General features: G+C 45.2%; 1 pseudogene; it reads left to right on the top strand.

The window, feature by feature from the left end:
- Positions 1–10,744: 10,744 nt before the first annotated feature.
- Positions 10,745–11,836, top strand: LOC103878683 (annotated as a pseudogene).
- Positions 11,837–16,737: the final 4,901 nt, after the last annotated feature.

The following is a 16,737-nucleotide window of genomic DNA, read 5'->3' as shown; positions in this document are numbered from 1 at the left end:
TCTCGATCTCCTGACCTCATGATCCGCCTGCCTTGGCCTCCCAAAGTGCTGGGATTATAGGCGCGAGCCACCGGGCCCGGCCCCTAGATGGAGTTGATTTTTTAAAATGGCATCACCCTGGCTCTCCTATGCTCCTGTTTCCCTAACATAATCCTCGATTTATAAGAGATCTCTTAGTCTTAAGGAGAGATGAGGTACGAAGGTCATTCTTCTGTAACTTCTTCTTGCTGATTTTATGGGCATAAGATTGGAGAAGTAAAAATTCTCTGGATGCCCCATCTATGGGCCCAAAGGCAGGATGTCTTTATTTCCTGGGTCAGAAAATGGGATGGGCTGGAAGCCTTATGCCAGCATCATGTAGAATTGTAATCTAGAAGACACAAATTTCACTAGGAGTTAAACAAGTAAGGGGCTAAGATTGGTAATAACCAGACAGCTATCAAAGGTCTTAAGAACGGCAAAAAAGCTGGGCGCGGTGGCTCAAGCCTGTAATCTCAGCACTTTGGGAGGCCGAGATGGGCGGATCACGGGGTCAGGAGATCGAGACCATCCTGGCTAACACGGTGAAACCCCGTCTCTACTAAAAAATACAAAAAACTAGCCGGGTGAGGTGGCGGGCGCCTGTAGTCCCAGCTACTTGGGAGGCTGAGGCAGGAGAATGGCGTAAACCCGGGAGGTGGAGCTTGCAGTGAGCTGAGATCCGGCCACTGCACTCCAGCCTGGGCCACAGAGCGAGACTCTGTCTCCAAAAAAAAAAAAAAAAAAAAAAAGAAGGGCAAAAAAACAGTGAGACTCGGGAGGGAGCATCTTTTTGAGATGGACTCTTGCTGTGTTGCCCAGGCTGGAGTGCAATGGTGTGATCTCAGCTCACTGCAGCCTTCACCTCCCGGGTTCAAGCAGTTCTCTGCCTCAGACTCCCGAGTAGCTGGGATTACAGGTGCCTGCCACCACACCTGGCTGATTTTTTGTATTTTTAGTAGAGACAGGGTTTCACCATGTTGGCCAGGCTGGTCTCGAACTCCTGATCTCAGGTGATCTGCCTGCGTTGGCCTCCAAAAATGTTGGGATTACAGGCAAGAGCCACCATGCCTGGCTGCAAGGGCACTTTCAATGGTTGACCAGTTAAGACACGGCCTGTCACTATTCATTGCCTGTCACTACCCCCAGCAAAACAACTCAAATGTTGCATCCAACTGAAGGTGGGCATATCAATGATTAAAATAAAGCTACCTAGTAATGACCTAGGGATTGGTGTCTTGGTTATATTTATGCAACCAGGCAGTTTGTTCATATATTTTCTGTATATCTTCTTCTATTTGACTGGAGGCATTTACATGAGTGCAGCAGGGTTTACTGATTATAGTACATACTCCCCCTTGTTCAACCAATAAGTAATCTAGTGCAAATCTATTATCCATTGCTATATTTGCTAAGGAATCAAGGAAGAGTTTTGATGTATCTAAAGCCTCCCCCATTTTATAAGACAGTCTGTAAAATGAAGTAAAGTTTTGAAGAGTTGCCTTGGGATACGCAAATTTTCCCTGTAGGGCCAATAAGCCATTGGCAGCCCCAGCCCCAGCCAATATAAGGCCAATTGCCTGCTTAGCTCTCAGGTAAGTGATGTTATGTAATTATATATTAAAGAGCTTTGCTGGTCCTATTACACATTGACCTCGGAACCAAACATTATCAATACACTGGTATCCATGGGTTCCGTGATCCCAAATGAGAGACAAGTTATTTATAGGCTGGTTGAATGGGTGACCACATAGCCACAGGTATTCGTTGGGGGTGCAAACCTGTATGGGATGGGAGTTGTTAAGAAGGTTGAGTACCTGTAGGAGGGACTGAGGATGTTACTTATCTCTTTCTTTGCAAAACAACAGCTTTAGGTCTTCTAGGGGTTCACAAGTGTAGGTTGTGGTGTCTTTCTCAGGTGCCTGTGGGGACTCGTAAAAAACAGGTTTAATCTTGGACCAGGCATACTCAGCTAGTGAGATCCCAAAGGTCTACAGCAGTGGGGGTGCTGTGCTTAACAATACTCCCCAGTAAGGGCCCCTTCATTTTGGTTGCAATCGATTTTGGGGTGATCCTCCTTTCCAAGGTGTTTGTTTGTTTTTGTTTTTGTTTTGACAGAGTCTTCCTCTGTCGCCCAGGCTGGAGTGCAGTGGCATGATCTCATTTCACTGCCACCTCCATCTCCCAGTGCAAGTGATTCTCCTGCCTCAGCCTCCCAAGTAGCTGGGATTACAGGCACTCACCATCACACCTGGCTAATTTTTGTATTTTTAGTAGAGATGGGGTTTTGCCATGTTGGCCAGGCTGGTCTTGAACTCCTGACCTCAGGTGATCCACCCACCTCAGCCTCCCAAAGTGCTAGGATTACCGGCGTAAGCCACTGTACCCAGCCTTCTTTCCAAGTTTTTAATAAGATTAAGTCTCCTAGTTGAACAGGGGAGCTATGAATATTGATGGCAGTGGCCTGCCTGACACAGATATATTGAACAAACATGCATGTAACACGTGACTCTATTTACATTGCGGTGAAGACTTAACCCCACGCCCAGTCATAGATCCTCTTTATAATTTGGTATCTTATTGCCATAAATAATGTGTTCTGTAATTCTTATGATCTCTATTTTAATGTGAATGCTTGTCAGTTGTGTCTGAATCGCAAGAGGGGAAATGTATAGTGAGGTGTGTCTGACCCCTAGTTTCCCATCATAACCTGAACTAGGTTTTCAGGGTATTTTTTTTTTTTTTTTGAGACAGAGTCTCGCTCTGTCGCCTAGGCTGGAGTGCAGTGTCACGATCTCAGCTCACTGTAAGCTCTGCCTCCTGGGTTCACGCCATTCTCCTGCCTCAGCCTCCCAAGTAGCTGGGACTACAGGCGCCCGCCACCACGCCCAGCTAATTTTTTGTATTTTTAGTAGAGATGGGGTTTCACCATGTTAACCAGGATGGTCTCGATCTCCTGACCTCATGATCCGCCCACCTTGGTCTCCCAAAGTGCTGGGATTACAGGCGTGAGCCACCGTGCCCAGCTGTTTTCAGGGTATTTTTAAAATTGTCTTTGGCCAAGAAGGGGGTCTGCTCTGTTGGGGAGCTTAGGGTTTTTTTATTTTTTAGTTTATATTCCTCCTTTTCTGTCAAGGTATGCCAGAGGCAGTATTAAAAAACAAACCAGGCCAGGCACAGTGGCTCACGCCTCTAATCCCAGCACTTTCGGAGGCCAAGTCAGGTAGATCACCTGAGATCAGGAGTTTGAAACCAGCCTGACCAACATGGTGAAACCCCGTCTCTACTAAAAATACAAAATTAGCTGGGTGTGGTGGCGCATGCCTGTAAGCCCAGCTACTCAGGAGGCTGAGGCGGGAGAATCGCTTGAACCCAGGAGTCGGAGGTTGCAGTGAGCCGAGATCACACCATTGCACTCCAGCCGGGGCAACAAGAACAAAACTCCATCTCAAAAAAACAAAAAACAAAACTAAACAAAACAAGAAAATAAAACCCCAAGAGTTTACATTTTGTCAAGATAATTCCTATGCTATGTTTATTAGGATTTTGGTTGCTAAAAAAACTGAGATTTAAAGGGTTAAAGCTTTTTTTTCTTTTTTAAAAAATACTTTAAGTTCTAGGGTACATGTGCACAACGTGCAGGTTTGTTACATATGTATACATGTGCCATGTTGGTGTGCTGCACCCGTTAACTCATCATTTACATTAGGTATATCTCCTAATGCTATCCCTCCCCGCTCCCCCAACCCCACGACAGGCCCTGGTGTGTGATGTTCCCCACCCTGTGTCCAAGTGTTCTCATTGTTCAATTCCCATCTATGAGTGAAAACATGAGGTGTTTGGTTTTCTGCCCTTGCGATAGTTTGCTCGGAATGATGGTTTCCAGCTGCATCCATGTCCCCACAAAGGACATGAACTCATCCTTTTTTATGGCTGCATAGTATTCCATGGTATATATGTGCCACATTTTCTTTTTATTATTATTATTATTTTTTATTTATTATTATTATTATACTTTAAGTTCTAGGGTACATGTGCATAATGTGCAGGTTTGTTACATATGTATACTTGTGCCATGTTGGTGTGCTGCACCCATCAACTCGTCAGCACCCATCAACTCGTCATTTACATGTGCCACATTTTCTTAATCCAGTCTGTCATTGATGGACATTTGGGTTGGTTCCAAGTCTTTGCTATTGTGAATAGTGCTGCAATAAACATATGTGTGCAAGTGTCTTTATAGCAGCATGAGTTATAATCCTTTGGGTATATACCCAGTAATGGGATGGCTGGGTCAAATGGTATTTCTAGTTCTAGATCCTCAAGGAATTGCCACACTGTCTTCCACAATCATTGACCTAGTTTACAGTCCCACCAACAGTGTAAAAGTGTTCCTGTTTCTCCACATCCTCTCCAGCACCTGTTGTTTCCTGACTTTTTAATGATCACCATTCTAACTGGTGTGAGATGGTATCTCATTGTGGTTTTGATTTGCATGTCTCTGATGGCCAGTGATGATGAGCATTTTTTCATGTGTCTGTTGGCTGCATAAATGTCTTCTTTTGAGAAGTGTCTGTTCATATCTTTGCCCACTTTTTGATGGGGTTGTTTGATTTTTTCTTGTAAATTTGTTTAAGTTCTTTGTAGATTCCAGATATTAGCCCTTTGTCAGATGGGTAGATTGTCAAAATTTTTCTCCCATTCTGTAGGTTGCCTGTTCACTCTGATGGTAGTTTCTTTGGCTGCGCAGAAGCTCTTTAGTTTAATTAGATCCCATTTGTCAATTTTGGCTTTTGTTGCCATTGCTTTTGGTGTTTTAGTCATGAAGTCCTTGCCCGTGCCTATGTCCTGAATGGTATTGCCTAGGTTTTCTTCTAGGGTTTTTATAGTTTTAGGTCTAACTTTTTTTTTTTTTTTTTTGAGGAGTCTTGCTCTGTTGCCCAGGCTGGAGTGCAGTGGCAATCTCAGCTCACTGCAAGCTCTGCCTCCTGGGTTCACACCATTCTCCTGCCTCAGTCTCCCAAGTACCTGGGACTACAGGCACCCGCCACCACGCCTGGCTAATTTTTTTGTATTTTTAGTAGAGACGGGGTTTCACCGTGTTAGCCAGGATGGTCTTGATCTCCTGACTTTGTGATCCGCCTGCCTCAGCCTCCCAAAGTGCTGGGATTACAGGCTTGAGCCACCGCGCCCAGCTAGGTCTAACATTTAAGTCTTTAATCCATCTTGAATTAATTTTTGTATAATGTGTAAGGAAGGGATCCAGTTTCAGCTTTCTACTTATGGCTAGCCAGTTTTCCCAGCACCATTTATTAAATAGGGAATCCTTTCCCCATTTCTTGTTTTTGTCAGGTTTGTCAAAGATCAGATGGTTGTAGATGTGTGGTATTATTTCCGAGGACTCTGTTCTGTTCCATTGGTCTATATCTCTGTTTTGATACCAGTATCATGCTGTTTTGGTTACTGTAGCCTTGTAGTATAGTTTGAAGTCAGGTAGCGTGATGCCTCCAGCTTTGTTCTTTTGGCCTAGGATTGTCTTGGCAATGCAGGCTCTTTTTTGGTTCCATATGAACTTTAAAGTAGTTTTTTCCAATTCTGTGAAGAAAGTCATTGGTAGCTTGATGGGGATGGCACTGAATCCATAAATCACCTTGGGCAGTAGGGCCATTTTCACAATATTGATTCTTCCTATCCATGAGCATGGAATGTTCTTCCATTTGTTTGTGTCCTCTTTTATTTCGTTGAGCAGTGGTTTGTAGTTCTCCTTGAAGAGGTCCTTCACATCCCTTGTAAGTTGGACTCCAAGGTATTTTATTCTCTTTGTAGCAATTGTGAATGGGAGTTCACTCATGATTTGGCTATTTGTCTGTTATTGGTGTGTAGAAATGCTTGTGATTTTTGCACATTGATTTTGTATCCTGAGATGTTTTTGTAACTGAGATTTAAAGGGTTAAAGCTTTTTTTTTTTTTTTTTTTGACAGAGTTTCTCACTCTGTCGCCCAGGCTGGAGTGCAATGGCACGATCTCAACTCACTGCGACCTCTGCCTCCCAGGTTCAAGCTATTCTCCTGCCTCAGCCTCTTGAGTGGCTTGGATTACAGGCACCTGCCACCACTCCTGGCTGAGTTTTATATTTGTAATAGAGATGGGGTTTCACCATGTTGGCCAGGCTGGTCTTGAACTCCTGACCTCAGGTGATCCACCTGCCTTGGCCTCCCAAAGTGCTGGGATTATAGGTGTGAGCCACTGTGCTTGGCCACTTTTTTTTTTTTTTTTTTACATAAAATCATACTCTTTATAACTTGCCTTACCAAAAATACATCTTCGTTTCCAAAACTTTCTTCTTGGGCAGTATCTCTCTCCCCTACCTACTGGTTTCTTTCTACCTTTTTTAAATAAGTAACCATTTTCTTTTCTTGAGATGGTGTATTGCTCTTGTTGCCCAGGCTGGAGTGCAATGGCGTGATCTTGGCTCACCGCAACCTCCCAGGTTCAAGCGATTCTCCTGCCTCAGCCTCCTTAGTAGCTGGGATTACAGGCATGTGCTACCACACCCGGCTAATTTTATATTTTTAGTAGAGATGGGTTTCTCCATGTTGGTCAGACTGGTCTTGAACTCCCAGCCTCAGGTGATCCATCCACCTGGGCCTCCCAAAGTGCTGGGATTACAGGCGTGAGCCACTACGCCCAGCTTTTTTTTTTTTCCAAGATGGAGTCTTGCTCTGTTGCCCAGGCTGGAGTGCAGTGGTGTGGTCTTGGCTCACTGCAACCTCTGCCTCCTGGGTTCAAGCGATTCTCCTGCCTCAGCCTCCTGAGTAGCTGGGATTAGAGGGGCTGCCACCACACTCAGCTAATTGTTGTGTTTTTAGTAGAGACAGCGTTTCACTATGTTGACCAGGCTGGTCTCAAACTTGTGACCTCAGGTGATCCTCCTGCCTCGGCCTCCCAAAACTATTGAGATTACAGGCATGAGCCACTGTGCCCAGCCATAAATAACCTTTTTTTTTTTTTTTTTTGAGATGGAGTTTTGCTCGTTCCCCAAGCTGGAGTGCAATGGCATGATTTCGGCTCACCACAACCTCCGCCTCCCGCGTTCAAGTGATTCTCCTGCCTCAGACTCCTGAGTAGCTGGGATTGCAGGTATGCGCCACCATGCCCAGCTAATTTTGTATTTTTAGTAGAGGGGGGTTTCTCCACGTTGGTCAAGCTGGTCTCAAACTCCCAAACTCGGGTGATCTGCCCGCCTCAGCCTTCCAAAGTGCTGGATTACAGGCGTGAGCCACCGTGTCTGGCCCAAGTAACCATTTCCAAGTCCATAATTTGAATCGACCCTTAGATAGCTTCTGAATTAGACAACATTATTCTTTTTCTCAATAAGACTAGTTCCCAGGAGGCTTTTGCCCTCCAATGCCTCCCAGAGAGATGCTGAATTAAACAACCCAAAGAATGAAAACCATCAAGACGAGAAGGAAAATGACAGGTTAAGTTTAGGGCATACAAGCTGAGGGTGGCATGTGTCACTAGTGAGGCATAGACAGCAAATATGCAACCGACAAAGGGGACAAGGGGGACTGAGAACCAGTAGGTGCTGGCAAATATGTCTCTGAACCTCAATTTATCCAACAACCCTGGGCAGGGGCCTCTGACTCCCAGTTCTCAGTGAATATAAAAGAACATGAGCATCCCATGACTCCTGGGGCTCAGAAGGCTCAGCAGGAAAAGCAACAACACAGGGAAGGGAAGGAACACAAAGGGCACTCACCTGTCTGTGAATCTGAAAACTTAAGAAACAGTTTGTAGAGAAAACCATTCCACAATTCTAGAAACATGTTTTTCCATATCATAAACTTTTCTTAATTGGATATAACCCAGACATCCATCAAGTAATCCAAGGAGAGCTGTGGACCAAAATTGTTGTTAAAATCTTTAGGGAAGTTTGGATTTTGGGGGGTTTTTGTTTGTTTGTTTGTTTGTTGTTGTTTTTGAGATGGAGTCTCACTCTGTTGCCCAGGCTGGAATGCAGTGGTGTGATCATGGCTCACTGCAACCTCCATCTCCCAGGCTTAAGCAATTCTCCTGCCTCAGCCTGCTGAGTAGCTGGGATTACAGGCATGCACCACCATGTCCGGCTAATTTTTGTATTTTTAGTAGTGATGCGGTTTCACCATGTTGACCAGGCTGGTCTCAAACTCCTGACTTCAAGTGATCCACCCACTTTGACCTTCTAAAGTGCTGGGATTACAGACGTGAGCCACCACACCCGGCCGGAAGTTTGGTTTTTAAAAAGCCTTTTTCACATTTTTTTCCTCAGTGTCAAATGAGTCTCTAATGTTTCCATTTTATCTAGAACTCACTGAACTGCATAAGAAGAACAAAATCTCAGCCAGGTGCAGTGGCTCATGCCTGCAATGCCAGCAGTTTGGGCACCTGTATTCCGAGCTATTCGGGAGGCTGAGGCAGTAGAATTGCTTGAACCTGGGCAGAAGAGGTTGCAGTGAGCTAATATCATGCCACTGAACTCCAGCCTGGGTGACAAGAGCCAAACTCCGTCACAAAAAAAAAAAAAAAAGAAAAAAAGGAAAAAAGTTATCCTTGACATTTGAGTGTGTAAGTATGTCAAAGCATAACTATAACTATTTTTAAAACCTATATTGTTATGCAATATTGGACAGCTGGACGTTCTGCTGCCACAGAAGTTTGTTCTTGCAGGCATTACTAAAACATCTTCAAAACGTCGTCTGGCCATGGGTCGTGACTGGCAAGGAATGTGCCTTGCTAGTTTTAAGCTGGAGTTGATTTTAAAATGGTGTCACCCTGGGTCTCCATGCTCCTGTTTCCCTAACGCCATAGTCAGCTCTAGTTTTCAGGCAATCCAAAGTATCCTGATAAACCTGTGTCCTTTCTCTCTATATATTCTCCCCATCCTCCTCCACCACACAGCAATGAAGTGACACTGTGAATTGAAGTAACACCCATCAGTCTGGGCAAGGGAGGGACAAAAGAAGTTGGAGAGGCTTTTGTGGGAACAAGAATATCCTGTTAACCTAGTGGTGAAGAATTAAGGTAAACAGTGATAGACCAGTATCATGTTTCAGGATTTATTCTTGAGCCAGTGCCAAGACTGCACATGTAGTACCTGGCTTTCAAATGGTAGAATTTCTTTTTCTTTTTTTAATTTTTTTTTTTTTTTTTTTTTTGAGACTGAGTCTTGCTCTGCCACCCAGGCTGTAGTGCAATGGCGTGATCTCGGCTCACTGCAACCTCCACCTCCCGGGTTCAAGTGATTCTCCTGCCTCAGCCTTCCAAGTAGCTGGGATTATAGGCACCCCCCACCTTGTCTGGCTAATTTTTTTCTATTTTTAGCAGAGATGGGGTTTCACCATGTTGGCCAGGCTGATCTTGAACTCCTGACCTCAGGTGATCTACCCGCTTCAGCCTCCCAAAGTGCTGGGATTACAGGCGTGAGCCACCACGCTTGGTCTGGAATTTCTTACAAATACCTTAGAACAGTTGCCCAGGCTGAGTGTCGATATGAGCTTTCTTTTCTTATTGAGCTTGAAATTTATTTCCCCTTTGACTCAGGCAACTGCTCCCTAGGATAGGACCCCCAGTTTCCAGCCAATCCCTATTTTACATCTCATTTCAGGGCCCATTCAGGACACAGGAGAGAAGGGATGATGTATAAACCCAGAGCTGCTCACTCTCCTCTTACCTCCTTGGGGTAGTAAGTATTCCCAGCCCACATTCTATCTCCTCAGTAGTTTCCCTACCATTACATAAGTCGGAGTTTATCCTGATCCCCAACTTGAAATAGACTGTCTGGGGCTCACCACGTTTGGATTGTGAAGGGACCCTGCCCTCACAGCAGCAAAGGCCTTGCTCCTGGCATCCAACATTAGAATTGTTTGTTATAGCGCTGTGCTTCCGGTACACATATGGGCTAGTGTCATAGGTTAAAAACTACTCAACATCTATTGTTTCTCTCTGAGGCAAAATGCATTCTGTTTCAACTGACTTCAAGTGAATTTGGTGGACACTCCTGCCACTTAACTGTAAATTCTGACACCTACAGATTCCAGGAATTTAATTTTCCAAACACAAGAAAATCTTGGTCATAATTGAATGGTTAGCAGATTAGCTGGGCGTGGTGGCACACACCTGTAGGCCCAGCTACTCAGGAGGCTGAGGCATGAGAATCTCTTGAACCTGGGAGGTGGAGGTTGCAGTGAGTGGAGATCACGCCACTGCACTCAGCCTAGGCGACAGAGGGAGACTCTTTCTAAAAAAAAGAAAAAAAAAAAAAGGTTAGCACTTGCTGAGGTTAACATCTTTATTCCCTTACCCTCTGAAGACACAGCCATGGTCAAAACCGCATTGAAATACTCTCTCACTAACCTGCATAACTGTTTTCATTGTCTTTTTCAAACAGCATTGAAAAAAAGTACAGTATCTTTTTTTTTTTTTTTTTTTGAGACAGTTTCTGGCACTCAGGCTGGAGTGCAGTGGTGTGATCTTGGCTCACTATAACCTCAAGCTCCTGGACTCAAGCAATTCTCCTGCCTTGGCCTCCCAAAGTGCTGGGATTGCAGGCGTGAACTGCCATACCTGGCCCCCCACTATTCCTGTATCATAAATGTAACTCGCCCACTCACCATCAGCCCACACTCTGGGTTCTCCCGTCACTCCACTGCCTGCTCCTCTGCTGATCACACTGGAAGAAGAGATCATGGCACTTCTCACTGACAATGGCTCCAGCACATGCAAAGCTGGCTTTGCTGGTTCAGTTTCCCCTGAGCCATGTTCCCCTCCATTATCGGGTATCCCCGGCACCAGGGCATGATGGTGGGCATAGGCCAGAAGGACTGCTACCTGGGTGATGAGGCCCAGAGCAAGTGCAGCATCCTGACGCTGAAACTGCCCCCTGGACCACCGCATCATCACCAACAGGGATGATATGGAGAAGATCTGGCACCACACCTTCTACAATTAGCTGCACACGGCTCCCAAGGAGCACCCAGTGCTGCTGCCCGAGGTCCCTCTGAACCCCAGGGCCAACAGAAAGGAGATGACTTGGATTGTGTTGACACCTTCAACACCCCAGCAAGGTACATGGCCATCCAGGCTGTGCTGTCCCTGTACACCTCTGGTCACACCACTAGTATTATCATACACAGCCGAGACCCACACGGTGCCCGTCTATAAGGGCTATGCCTTCCCCCATGCCATCCTGCGTCTGGATGACTGGCACCTGACCGACCACCCCATGGAGATCTTCAGGGAGCCCAGCTACTGCTTCACCACTACAGCCAAACGGGAGATTGTGTGCACCATCAAGAAGCTGTGTAGTGCCGCCCTGGACTTTGCAGAGATGGCCACCACAGCGTCCTCCTCCTCCCTGGAGAAGATCTAGGAGCTGTCCAAGTGTTTCCAGCGTCTGGAGGCACTGCTCCAGCCCTCCTTCCTGGGTATGGAATCTTGTGGCATCCACCAGGCCGCCTTCAACTCCATAAAGTGTGATGTGCACATCCGCAAGGACCTGTATGCCAACGTGGTGCTGTCTGGTGACACCCCCATGTACCTGGGCATCACCTACAAGATGCAGAAGACCACCACCCTGGTGCCTAGCTCTAAGATCATCACCTCCCCTGAGTGCAAGTCCTTGTGTGGACTGGGCAGCTCCATCCTGGCCGCCCTGGCCACCTTCCAGCAGATGTGGATCATCAAGCAGGATTAGGATGAGTCAAGCCCCTCCATCACCCACTGCAAATGCTCCCAAATGGACTGCAAGCAGACACGTATCATGTGCTTCATGGATTAATGTAGAAGTATAAATTTGCCCCTGGCAAATGCATACACCTCATGCCAGCCTCAAGAAACCAGAATAAGCCTTCGAAAATAAACTGGTCCTTGAAGCTTGTATATCAGCACCAGATTGTAGAACTTGTTGCTGATTTTGACTTTGTCAACTGTTCCCTTGGTATTTAATACCCTGTACATATCTTTGATTTATACCCTTAGTACATGTGGCTCAGTAACTTCATGGCTGACATGAGGACATGCTTGTGGGAGGGAAGTTTGTGAGTTGGTGAGTCTGTGTGACCTGCCGTCTCCTTATCTCTGCAGGTACTAATGTGTCAGAGCTCAGTGTTCCAGGGTTTTTCTTTATTCTTTTCTGAGATGGAGTTTCGCTGGAGTGCAATGGTGCAATCTCAGCTCACTGCAACCTCTGCCTCCTGGGTTCAAGCTATTCTCCTGCATCAGCCTCCCAAGTAGCTGGGATTACAGGCATGCACCACCACACCCAGCTAATTTTGTGTTTTCAGTAGAGACAGGGTTTTTCCATGTTGGTCAGGCTAGTCTCAAACTCCCAACCTCAGGTGATCCACTGTGCCCAGCCATTCCAGGATTTTTCTAGAGCCTGGCAAGAGCTCCTGAACCAGTTTCATTTCTGTCTTGCTGGTCTATTAGTGTTAAGTCTTGAGCTAGAAGTGGTTTGCATTTACACCTGTAAATTTATTCATTCTTTTAATTTATGTAAGTTTTTTGTACATAATTCTCAATTTTTAAAGAGATGACCACAAATTTTGGTTTTCCATTGTTATTTGTGTAAGGAAAAATAAAGTGCTGCAGTAAACCAAAAAATAAATATAATTTCCTCTAACCTTTAGTTCCATTTTGAAAAATCTGCATGAACTTCTTTAAATTAGTCCCATTAAAATGATAACAGTATTCAGCAGAGTTTATTTTAAATTCTCTTTAAAGGCCGGGCGCGGTGGCTCACGCCTGTATTCCCAGCACTTTGGCAGGCCGAGGCGGGTGGATCATGAGTTCAGGAGATCGAGACCATCCTGGCTAACATGGTGAAACCCCGTCTCTACTAAAAATGCAAAACACTAGCCAGGCGTGGTGGCGGGCGCCTGTAGTCCCAGCTACTCAGGAGGCTGAGGCAGGAGAATGGCGGGAACCCATGAGGTGGAGCTTGCAGTTAGCCGAGATGGTGCCACTGCACTCCAGCCTGGGTGACAGAGCGAGACTCCGTCTCAAAAAAAAAAAAAAAAAAAAAAAAAAAAAAATCTCTTTAAAACTATTTACTGAACTATTATAACGTTGTCAGACACAAGCCACGCACCAAGGGCAAATAGGATATTTATTCTGAGTCCTTATGCTTATGAAATGTATCGTCCTTAGAAGTGAGGAAGTAGAGTCAGGCGTTTAATTTTTAAATATGTATACATTTAGGAGATAATGGAAATGAAATGCTATCTGATTGAAGGGAAGAACTGATGTTTAGAAAAGTGGGCTTTGTATAGAACCACTACTTACATTCTTTTAAAAATCTTACTGTCGCCAGGCACAGTGGCTCACACCTGTAATCCCAGCATTTTGGGAGGTTGACAGGAGGATCACTTGAGGCCAGGAGTTCCAGACCAGCCTGGGGAACACAGTGAGACCCCATCTCTAAAAAAAAACCCAAAAAAACAAAAAATAGCCAGGCATGGTAGCATGCACCTGTAGTCCCAGCTACTCATGAGGCTAAGAGGCAGGAGGATCATTTGAGCCTGGGAGTTCAAGCTTGCAGTGAGCCACAATCATGCCATTGCGCTCCAGCCTCGGTGACAGAGGCCCTGTCCTCCCCAAAATAAAAACCTTATTGTGAAAATATATGTTCAGAAAAGTGCACAGATGTACAGCTCAATTTATTACATAGCAACTACCAAGATTTTTAAATATAGAATATTACCAGCATTGCAGAAGCTCTCCTCATACCCCCTCCAAATCATTACTCCTACCTTTATCATAAATCAAGTGTCCATATATATGCATAGGTCTGCTTCTGAGCTCTTTTGTTCCATTAGTCTATTTGTCTATCCTTGTGACAAGCTACACTGTCTGTCCAATAGAATAATTCTCCCACCTTGTTCCTCTCCATGACTGTCTCGGCTACTCCTGGTCCTCTGCATTTTCATTTAACTTTTACAATCAGTTTGTTGAATTTCATACACATAAACTTGTTGAGTTTTTGACTGGGATTTACTGAATTTATGTATCAGTTTGAAGTTGAGATTGTTAACAATATTAGGAGGTAACAAACTTTTTTCTTAAAGGGTTAGATAAGTATTCTAAGCTTTGTGGGCTGAGGCAGAATTAGAGATATTATATATTTATATAACCATTTACAAAACATAAAAACCGGCCAGGTGCGGTGGCTCACACCTGTAATTCCAGCACTTCGGGAGTCCAAGGTGGGAGGATCGCTTGAGCCCAGGAATTTGAGGCCAGCCTGGGCAACATGGCAAAACCCTGTCTCTACCAAAAATAAAGTTAGCCGGGTGCACTGGCACATGCCCGTGTTCCTAGCTACTCAGGAGGCTGGGGTGGGAAGCTCACCTGAGCCTGGGAGGCTGAAGCTGCAGTGATCTGTGATTGTGCCATTGTACTCCAGGCTAGGCAACAGAGTAAGACCCTGTCTTAAAAAAAAGTAAAAACTATTTTTAGCTTTAAAGTTTCTGAGCCTCAATAGGTACTGGCTGAATGAATTTGGCCTGTGGGCTGCAGTCTCCTGGCCTCATGAATTTCTTTTACTTTCTCTTAGTAATGTCATATAAGGTTTTGTGTTGTGGTCTTACACATCTACTGGTAGTTATATCTAGCCCCTAGTTTTCTAGTTCTCTCCTCAGTTGTGCCTAAGCTGCTGTTAAAACGTTCCAGTGAACTTGAAATTTACAGGCGCGCTCACTCTTGCCCTGGCTTGAGTATAGTGTCATCATCATAGCTCACTGAAGCTTCTAACTCCTGGGCTCAAGTGATCCTCCCACCTCACCCTCGAAAGCAGCTGGGACTACAGGCAGGTGCCGCCACACCCAGCTATTTTATTTATTTATTTGTAGAGACAGACTCTATGTTGCCCCTGCTGGTTCCACTGTATTCTTTCTTTTTTTGCGATGGAATCTCTCCCTGTCCCAGGCTGGAGTACAGTGGCGCAATCTCAGTTCACCGCAACCTCTGCTTCCTGGGTTCAAGTGATTCTCCCACCTCAGCCTTCTGAGTAGCTGGGATTACAGGCGTGCGACACCATACCTGGCTAATTTTTGTATTTTTAGTAGAGACAGGGTTTCATCACGTTGGCTAGGCTGGTCTTGAACTCCTGAACTCGTGATCCGCTGGCCTTGGCCTCCCAAAGTGCTGGGATTACAGGCGTGAACTACCACGACTGGCCAAGTTTCCACTGTATTCTTAATTTTGATTATTGGATTCTTACAAATTCTAGAATTCACTTTAGAAAAAAAACATGTCCACGTAGCTGCTAAAATTCCCAAACTGGTGTCTCTCCTTGAAGATGGTAAGCAGTTATTTTAGTCTGTTTGATAGCACCAATATCTCTAGCTACTATGGGCCTGCTATCTTGTCTCACATGCCTGCTTACATCTTGTTGTACTCAGGATATTGTATTAGCAAAATTGTAGAAATAATCTGAAGTTTAGGAGAATAATATCCTCTAGAGAGGGTTTTTGTTTGCTTATCCAAAGAGTTTGGGCAAACTACCACTCTGGGATCACCTTAATCTAATTTCAAAGATTAAGATCCATAATCAGAAGCTTGGCTGCAGTCCTGAGAGCCTGTTTCCTATACTGCCTCACCCTTATTCCTGGGGTGCAAAAGACTGAGGGCTTCAACCAAAAGTGAGGGATGGCCGGGCGCGGTGGCTCACGCCTGTAATCCCAGCACTTTGGGAGGCCGAGGCGGGCGGATCACAAGGTCAGGAGATAGAGACCATGGTGAAACCCCGTCTCTACTAAAAATAAAAAAAAAATTAGCCGGGCGTGGTGGCGGGCACCTGTAGTCCCAGCTACTTGGGAGACTGAGGCAGGAGAATGACGTGAACCCGGGAGGCGGAGCTTGCAGTGAGCCGAGATTGCGCCACTGCACTCCAGCCTGGGGGACAGAGCGAGACTCCATCTCAAAAAAAAACAAAAAAAACAAAAAAAAACACCAAAAGTGAGGGACACCACCAAGTCCATCCCCCTTTCACAGGCCCTGTCCCCTACTTCTGAAAGGCTGCTAAAATCACTGCTAAGCCTCTGATTCGCCTCCAAGTTTGGCAAATGCTCCCAGGAGAACGGTGGCCCATCACACCAAGCCCACCTCCCAGGGTTCCCATCTCCTCTGCCGTCCTCGTTTAGCAATTCTTCAAAGTCATGTTGGCTCTCTTGGTGCCTTCAAACCAAGATTCTGAAGTATGTTGTCCAGCCTTTCTAGTTAACCAGTGAGCTGGTCAGTCCAAAGGACCTATCCACCATTACCAGAAGCAGAAGTCCTCATAGCTACTTAGTTACATGTGCAGCCTCATATACAATTTATGAAATGTCGGTACACCATTGCCCATCTTTCAGTCTGTGTTTTTGTAAAACAACAGACGCTTATGTGGAAACAATCAGACCTTCGCAAAATCAACTGCTCTCCCCAATAGAAAACAGAAGTTTCTATACTAGGAGTAGAAAGCACAGGTTGCTTCTATCTACCTACAGCAAATAGCAGCTGATTCACAAGTATGCACTGAGAGCCTACTATGTGTGAGGGAAATGAAGAAATGACATTGGCATTTTATAGGAGACTAGATAATCAGTTGGTTGACCTTAAGCTAAACCCCAAGGTTCAGGTTTCAGCTCTCCTCTGTTTTTTCAATTTATATATTCTTTCCAAGGACATGCAGAAATCTAA

The sequence above is a fragment of the Papio anubis genome, chromosome 1, assembly GCF_008728515.1.
Source record: "Papio anubis isolate 15944 chromosome 1, Panubis1.0, whole genome shotgun sequence".
Classification (NCBI taxonomy): domain Eukaryota; kingdom Metazoa; phylum Chordata; class Mammalia; order Primates; family Cercopithecidae; genus Papio; species Papio anubis.
The sequence above is the reverse complement of the archived record's forward strand: the minus strand, read 5'-3'. Positions and strand labels throughout refer to the sequence as shown.